This window comes from Osmia lignaria, chromosome 12, assembly GCF_051020975.1.
Source record: "Osmia lignaria lignaria isolate PbOS001 chromosome 12, iyOsmLign1, whole genome shotgun sequence".
NCBI classification, from domain to species: Eukaryota; Metazoa; Arthropoda; class Insecta; order Hymenoptera; family Megachilidae; genus Osmia; species Osmia lignaria.
In genome coordinates, this window is record NC_135043.1 from 11281325 (window position 1) to 11290841 (window position 9517).

Here is a 9517-nt window from a genome sequence, read left to right on the forward strand (position 1 = left end):
ATAGAGTAGAAGAAAAGAGCAAAAAATAATTGGAATGTACTAGAGTGTAAAAATGACACGAACGTAGAGTGAAATTCGTTGAGTTGTGCTTGTTGCTTTTAATGAACGGAACCATTGGAAAAATGTTTAATTGAAATGAGTTAAAAATCGCGAACAACCATCTGTATATTGTACGTACCACGTTGCAATTTGTTTAAAATCGTATGCAAAGTTTAAACACTATTATAAATACATGGATTCTTAGAATTAAAACTGGTACTTTTTTTAAGTATAAAAAACATAAAGTGTAAAAAACATGAGACTTGATTTTTTTATCAAGGATCAAATTATATGTATTATCACTTTATTATATTATTAACATTTTTATTGTGAACTGTGATAAGAAATTAAGAAAATCGGTATCGTTTTTTAATTCGATTTCATTGAAGACGGATGATTTCTTTAGTTGCCGGAACTGGAGCACGGCAAACGAATTCGAGAAACCGATAGGCATCTAGGAAGAAGTAAAGGAACGGCAAGTCCTGTTCCGAAACGACGTTGGATAATTAGAAAGTTTATCTGAAGAGAGATCTCGTCTCGTAATCTTATTCGCATTAATTATTTACCCCCCTCGCTCTCCTCGAATCTGATTAAGACCCTCCCGCCCTCTCTCTCTCTCTCTCTCTCTCTCTCCCTCTCTCTGTCTTTCGTCGAAAAATGCCAAGACAAAGAAATGGTCAGATTAAGAAGCTCGAAGAAGAGAAAAAAGGTCGTGACTGGAGAAGTTTGAGGGATGAGAAGAGAAAAAGCGAATGTTGGAAGAAAAGGGGGAGGGAGGGGGACAAAGAAAATGTAGGATTGAAATAAAAGAATCGTTGGGAGGAGAAAAGTTTTGTAACAAAAAAAGAGAAAAAAAGGAAGATAAAGGGAATGAGACTGGATGGAAATTATCCACGATAATAGAAGGCGTGAACGAAAAACGTCGGACGAGAGAAAGCGTGGCGGAACAAGGACAAGGTCGGAGGGAATTTATGAGATTTTTTGGATAAAATTTTTAGTGAAAGAAAATAATGGATATTTCAGGTATTTTACATTTTTTTATTAAGCAATGTGGTTTTTCTAATCTGGTTAAAAAGAGTACAATCAGACAGATTTATTTGCATAAAATGATTTAACCCTTAAAAAGCGGAGTCTAGGTCAATCGAAACCCATAATTTACAAAACGTATACAAGGATATTAACCTAAAATTGAATGTATAACTTTTACACGAAAAAATTTCATATATTGATAGAATAATTTGTAAGGGAACAGTATAAAATATGGAAAAAATTGGGGCTCACTCCATGGTCTGCCGTCTGAGGGTGAATTGATAATGGATCACAATTCTATTCGATAATATTTTACGCTATTTTATTAAGTCTCTAGTTACTATTATTATCAATACAAAAAAAAAAAAAAAAAAAAAAAAAAAAAACGAGGTATAAGATGAAGAAAGAAGGTGAAAACTTGTTCCCAACTTTTCACTTTCAGTTCTCGGCCCGTCAACAGGAACTGACGTCGTTTCATTTATTAATCGCCTCGATTCAACAACAGCCGAACGTAAAACTTGCAGTTACGCAATTTGTCACGGAACCGGGGTTCCATTAAAATTGACGAAGCGTTGACTGACTTTCGAAGCAGCTAACTTTTCAATTAAATCGCAGGGTTACAGAGAAGTTGACAAATAATCTAACGTACACTATAATACTGCTTTCAATCCAGCTATGATTAACTGTAAACTAACCCTCGCTCAGACAACAGCAGATTAATTTTGATACAAGAATATACTTGACGAATAGTAACAAAATCGATCAGTAAAACATGATAGCGTTTAATAAATTTCAATGAATGAAGATATTATTTTGGTTTTAATATTGTGGTTTGCATGAAAGTGATTGTAATGTTAATAGCGATTGATGGCAAATTATTTCTAACTGCAAATAGTAGAAATCTTGAGCGACACGAAGAACTTCCTTAATGGAAAGTCTTCTCGTAAAATATTCATTGAAAATATTTTTAAAGAAGGGTGTTAAAGAATGCAAGGATAATCCTGATTGATCGTAAGATATTAAGGTATAGAAGATATTTCGAGTAGTCGTATTCGAAGCACGATCGATCACTCTCTTCGATGGAGGTGTCTCAAACTGTTAACGTTTCGAGGTCAGCCCATAGAAAAACAATGAAAAATGAAACATCTCTAGTGTCTCGATAAAGGTATCCTCTATAAGCGATAGAAAATCGTCAGTTTATTAATCATGATAGGAAAGAAATTTTTTTCTTGAAATACATATATCCAGATCAAGGCAAAGAACATATTAAAAAAAAGACTAACCATTGTAACAGTAACGTTACAAAGTGCAGTTACAAGGAGCACAAATAAATGTGCATTCGCTTTCAAACTATTATAAAAAGTTTCGTATAAAAGAGAATGAAAAGAACGATGAACAAATTGAAACGCTTTGTTTCACGTGTTCAGTAGGCCGAGGATTCGCAGAAATTTTCGTCGACAAAACGTAAAGCTGCGAAGCATGTCCTTGGTCGGTGCTCTACATCCAGGATTGTGCAGCTATAGAACCTTGAACGAGAAATAGCCACGTTTTAGCTCGCGTGAGAACGAACGTTAAAGCTAGATTGTAACAGATTTCTAGCTACGTTCCTACGGTATACATATACATAGGTGCACATTCACTGGATACTTAAAAAATACGAACGCCTGATCTTGCATTTTTTTTTTACTTACTGTTAAATTTACTTTATTTATGAATAATACTATTTATTCTTTGGACAAATATAATGGCGATGCAAGTTTTGTTTATATTCTCCTAGGATGTATACTTGAATATTTTAGACGGTATTTGCGCTGCCTCTGCAGATATTCATAGTTTTGACATGATTAGGAATAAGTTCACTGAGAGATAGAGTTCAGGGAACTAAAAGCTCTTCTAAAGTTTTGAGTTATGGAGTTCAAATAGTTTCACAAAGTTCAAGACTGCATAGCATGGAAAGTTTGATCACTAGAGATCGAAATACACAACTTGCTCTAAAAGCGGTCTAAAGCTACGTTTAATTCCCGATTTCTTGCTGCTCTATTGGTATAAATGTTGGAAGCAAGATACTCGAGATTGAATGTATCTTTTGATTTTAATTATGCTTAAAATGAAATTAGCATCTTAAGTTTAAAAACTTTCCTAGGCAGTAGCAATATTATTATTATCGCGTCAATTTATTATTTTATCAGATTCTTATATGTTTAAAAGATATTCGATTTTGAACTCGAGTTTATGATTTTTCAATATCGAATTCAATTTTAAAGAACAAAAAAGAAATCTACGACCGATAAGAAAATGAGTGTAAGGAATTCCTAAGCGATGAGGATCAATGCTTAACGCATAGTCTACTCGTAAGTAGAACGAGCCTGAAAATGATCAGACATTGTCTTCTACTGCCATCTAAGTCATAATCGAAGAACTATAAAGAGCCGTTCACTTTTCCCTGTTTTATCGATTCTACCATTTATGAAGTAATTTTTTAAATACATTTTTTTTCTCTTTTTTTTTTTTTTTTTTTTTATTATTATAGTATAATGCGTGTAGTACCTCACCACTCCATTATAAGCATTCTTATTTTCCAACTTTGTCTTTCTCAGCAAAATACTATGTAGGTATTGAAATTATGATAGTAAAAATATGTAATTTTTATTAACATAAAACTCTAATCTTTATTGCGGTAATATTAATACTACATGGAATCTTTTCCTTATCTATTTTACTGACGAATAAGTGTTTTTCGAGTCACGCTGACAATGCAAACATCGATGACTTCATATTTGCGTAGGTCGTTGCTTGTTGAAATTGTTTTTAGCATGTTTCAATAATTTCTTAGTCACAGTGTATTAATATTCTGCCTTCTTATGTACAAAAAACGATTTATGCATTAGATTGATGATATGTTATGAAACAGCTTGATAAATGAAGGAAATAAATTTTCAAAAAGTTTCCCATTGGAAAGATGGGAATTTTTCGTCGACCGACAAAGAGTTTTCAACTGGCGGGACGGTACAATATAATTCCGGGCAGGTTGAAGTAGCAATCACGAGGTTCCCTGTCACCGGGTTCGACTTTATTTTCAATCGGTCTCGAGCCACGAAAGGCTACGGTAATATCGTTGGAATGCCAGTTCGAGCACGTCATATCGCTTCCTTGCCGGGGTTTATTTGAATTCCCGCACGCCCCAACGGTTTATTCGCACGAACGACACCCGCTTATTCCTATTTCTGCAGTTTTCATCTCGCGAAAATGCAATCTTCGGAGTCACGTCGCGCGTTATTCGGTCCTCTGGCCGAAAACGAAGTCGGCGCACGGAGAGAGACGCCTTTGTGGAGCGGAGCGTGTCGCTTCGAATCAGCTTTCCGCAATTCCGACGATCGAAATCGCGAAAAACCGGGCCACCTCCGATCGCCTGAGAACCGATCGAATGTATTGTTCCGAAATTTATCCGAAACATACGAAAACCTAACTCGTTATCAAAGTCACCTCTATTTTCTAAAATAAATAAAACTTTAGTTAAAAGCTTATTCGGAACAACCTTTACACATTTATTGAAACATCAGCATTGTTTTTTATCGATGTCTGAATGAAACACGTACTAGATCGATTATATAAAACAGGTAAGAATTATATAAGATGTCAGAAGAAGCAGGTGAGTCATTTAACTCGTTTCCTGCCACCCACCTGAAATGTAAATTGTAATTTTACGAGGAGCCCGTCGGATGACGTGAAATTGAAAATAAACGGCAACCTTCATTTCTTATTGCAATTCAAACCAATCGAATTGCAGTTAACGTTGTTTACACCGGAAAAGGTTTGATAATGGTTCTTTGCAGAAGTAATAAAAGTTGAATATTTATGGGACATGAGAGCGTTTAGTACGCTCATCAATCATGAATATTGATACAAGTAGAATATTTAAACTGTCTATAATTATTTATATTTTTCGAATTTTCACTGACCCAATGTTTAATTTAAAGTTTAAATTAGTTTTCATTCTCATTTTTTAACAATTCCTTTTACTAATTACATTCTCAACTAATTACACGTTGTTTCATTCAAAGAAATTAAAAATTAATTTCCGTGAAAACCGTTCTTGTTTAGCAGTGTTTTGTATAAAATAAAAGCTCCATATGCTTTTGACTTCTTTACTATATCTCTTTTTTTTTTTTTCTTTTTCAACGAATAATTTTCTGGGATATTCGAGCAAAGAACGAGTCAGCGTTCGGTGCTTTCGAAAAGCCGGTATGTTGTAATTACGAAATGGACTTTTTCTCTTGTTCCACGTTCGAATGGATTCAGTTCTTCGGTTTGGAAAATAAAAGTGGAAAAAGGAAAAGGGATCCTCAGAGGTTTTTCCAAGTAAATGGACGTGTTACCGTTAACACTAAATTACAAGAGAACTGCATTTTTCTACACGCGAAATATTTCCTGTATCTAGTAGCATTAAAATCGGATAGAGCAAAAACCAGAATGAGGTAATGATTAACCAGGTGTTTCAGTGACAAAATTCTAAAGGAAGAGTTTCGTAGGATACAGGATATTTAGCTTATGCTTACGTATGTACGAGCAACCTCAGAAACTGCGGCTGTAGGATCTCGATTCTCCTTAAATACAGACTTCGAGTATGCTAAGCTCTTACCACAGGAGCATTAATTCGATCCCCTTTAATTAATGGCTCGCTACCACCCACGCTTAGAACCCTTTCTGTGGCGTTTCAACGATCTTTTATTTTCTGTTGATAAGCTGATGAAAGAAGATCGTCGAGCAAAAGAAAAATTCTTCGTCACGGAAGAGCGTCGATTTCAAAGAACATCTAGAGTGAATCAATTTGTCGTTAAGTGCGGATTATTTTATAAATGAATAGACTCTGATTACGAATGAATTATGATGGTTCAGTGATTAGACGATTTTAAAAATAATTATAATTATATTTTGACAAGTTATTAGAGTAATTGGATATAGAGGAATGAATATCCAAAGTACTCAGGAATATTCCGTACTTGCTGACAATCTCTTCCAACATACCTCTGTATAGTTGAAAATGCTGTCTGCAGGAATAGGTACTCGTTAATAAGGGTGGCAAATTTTTCAACGTTCCCTACTACAAGAATTTCCATGCTGCTGAAATTTCCCAACGTAGCCCGTTATGAAATTATCATGCGACAGTAACGAATACCTTTCGCCGGCTGAATTAAAGCAACGGTGATCCATCGAGCAACGTGGGTGGACAGGCGCAAGGAAACTGGCGTATTTCACAGAACGAAGAGAAGATTATCTCGAGCACGTTCTGACCAGGAAACCTCCGGTTTCCTGATTCATGGGCTGCCTCGTGTTACAACGTTGGCCCGAAACCAGCATCTTATGGCACGCTAATTAAAATTACGCCCGGCTGAGCTCGCTGCACGCCTATGGTTATCGCGCTGATTTCGCGTACGTACGAAAGGAAATTGTAATTGCTGCTCGTTAACCGGCCACCGTAAATGTATCACTGTGCTCCTGATTCGTAGCCCGCCACTGTTCACACTGCAGCGAAAGTATCCTCGATTCGTCATAACTGTACCATAACTGTACCATAACTGTACAGTTGGTCAACAAATTTTTCTTCTTTTAAACCATTAACCCTCGCATTACAGTAAAGATTCGATGAAAGCGAAACGCTCAGGACATCGTTCCCGGTTTCTCTTTCTTCTTCATTCGCTATGCCTCCCTGTATCCAATTTAACAAGTAAATGTAATTCAAATTATATCGTCTTTGGTATCATTTTAATCAGAAATATGTCGCAAATATCCTGATAAAAGTTTTATAAGAAAAAAGAATGAAAAATAACTACTCAACCTACTCATCCTACGTATCATTTATTTCATTTTTTTCTACTTACGTATTTTGAAAAGCTATAGCCATTTATAGATTTGAAGGTGGCATATTGTAATGTACATATACTCATTACAGACTCGCAATCGATCATTTTGACGTGCAACCTGTTCGTCTCTTCCACTTCAGTTCCTAGAGACGAAGCCTTACAGGGGTTGCTGTGTGAGAATTCATAGTGTGAATCTCTGTGAAACCTAAAGTCGCACTCCAGACTCAATTTCAAACATCTATCTACCATAAATTACATTCACGTCGCGATTATTAATTTAAAAGGGTGATTCGTGGCTTGAAAACAAACACCCGCTGTCCATTGGAACGCCTACGTTTACAATTATCTTCTTCTCTTCTACCGTTTGTAGGATACATTCAAATCACGTTGTAAGCGTAATTGTTATTGTTAAATTTAACTACATAGGTTACTTGAATAACTTAAAACAAGAAACAATAAATATTTTGAAAATCTTGTATATTAAAAAAGGATTCGAATCCAAAAATAGAATTTCTTCAAATTTCTTACTGAACGTGTCCCTTTAATTCGCTTTGTTTTGATTCGATTTGACAGAGACCTGGACACCTGGAATCGTTCGCTCGGTCCTTGTCCGATCGTAGGGATAGAAGGTTGGTGGGAGAAGGACGAAAATGGTGGGAGCTGAGCAAAGGTGGGATTTCTCGCGAACGAGGAGAGAGGGACGGCGGAACTGTCAGTGTTACATCGGTCCTCTTCACGTAAGGACGAGCCACAAGGATCACCTGCGAATCACCTCTCGTCGGGACACCTCTTCTCAACCAGGTAAGTGTTCTTTTTCCCGACTGTTCGCAAGATTAATTGCACCGGATTCGGTAGTTGTAAGTAGGTAATTTATGGAGCGCGCCGCTTTGTAAACAGAGAAGCATTTTCTTCGACTCCCGAGATTAATCGTTTTTGGCAAGGAACAAATTGTGTTTCGTCCAAAGAAGAGGATTTTCTAAAATTTACTCGATTGATTCGTTGTACAGTGGACTCTCGTTATATTGCCACGTGAGTGACAGATTTTATCTCTATTTTCCCTTTAACTGAAACTTTGGAAGCTTGGCAAATTTTTCGTCCTTACGGTTTCGTCCATGGCAATATTAACATGAATTTACAACATTCGGTATTATTCAATATCTTCTTTTTAAGATCTAAAACTATACACTCTGCTTTGATCGTTGTTATTTATATAGGTACTTTTAAACAATTTTTTTCAATTTTCGAATACCATTTAATTTGAAAAACAAACATTTACGATTTGTTTGGATAACTAACGAAGGTACACTTTGAATAGAACCGATTAAAGTGAATATAAACGATCGTAAATTGATTAGAATAATGTATCAATTAACAGTGGGTAGATAGAATGGATTCTGTTGTACACAGTAGGGAGAGTAATGTTTTCTGCCCGCTTTCGGCAAACACGTGCGTGCCATGTGCGAATGCGTGGCTAATTGTATATGCGGATCACGAATGTTGTGTTTACGTTAGAGGGGGGTCCACAAAACCATCCTCTATCGCTTACTATACTGAGAAAAGTCAACATGTTCCATTAATTCAAAAATAAAATATACTTTTGTAATCTTTTGTACTCTTCTGTACTCTTGAAACCATTTTGCCTATCACGCCGTCGCGTGTTATTCGCATTAAGAAAAAAGGGGGTAGAATTTCTACGCACACCTGAGAATCGAGTCCGAAAGAGAGGCATGGAATTCCATCGGAAATGGCCTCGCACTCTCGCGGGTGCCCGCGTTTAATTATAGAAATGAAGTCGTGTACCTGAGGTGACCATGCTCATGGGAGTAGCGTACGCCGTACGGTAATCCTAGCGAAGTAAGTTTAAGTAAAACTATAAATAATCCAGGCAATAAGAGGAGTCGAATACCTGGGTCAGCAGACGTTTCTGGTTTAAACGGTTAGATTTACGCTCTCCATATTAAATATCTTCTAATCCACTTAATTAAACTTAATTAAACTTAATTAAACAATCTCCATTCATATTCTTCGAATTTTAGATCAATCAATTGCTTGATTAATTTAGTTGCTTAAGGCTCTTTCCAGTTGTCGAATACAAAAATTTACATTTCTCTCCGGCAAACAAGATGCAAATCGATCACGATCGACAGCTTTGTGTTCGAATCGTTAAATACCTACAGTTGAGCGGATTCGCTCGTGGCTGCATTTGTTCCCCGGTGTTGTCTCGAGTTTGTTAATCTCGATGGAGCAATCGAACAGGATTCGACTGCAAGCTTGCATGTAGGTATGTACATGGTCGTAATCGATGCTTTCTCCATAAACGAACGGAGAAGTTCTAATTCGAGCGTGAACGGGACGAGGTTCCATCGTTTGTGGAACATCGAAAACAAGAAGCGGTGTCGCTCAGTTTCTTAACCATAAAAGACTGTCAGGATTACGTAATGAATCGTGAGTCACGATAGCCGCTGGCCTAAAAACACTATTGCAACGACGAACGATGTCGCGTCAATGATTTCCTGCAGGGAGCATCGTCAAGGCCAATTACAACTTCAATGGGGTGAATCTACCCTTTTGGAAGTAACAGTGTTTCA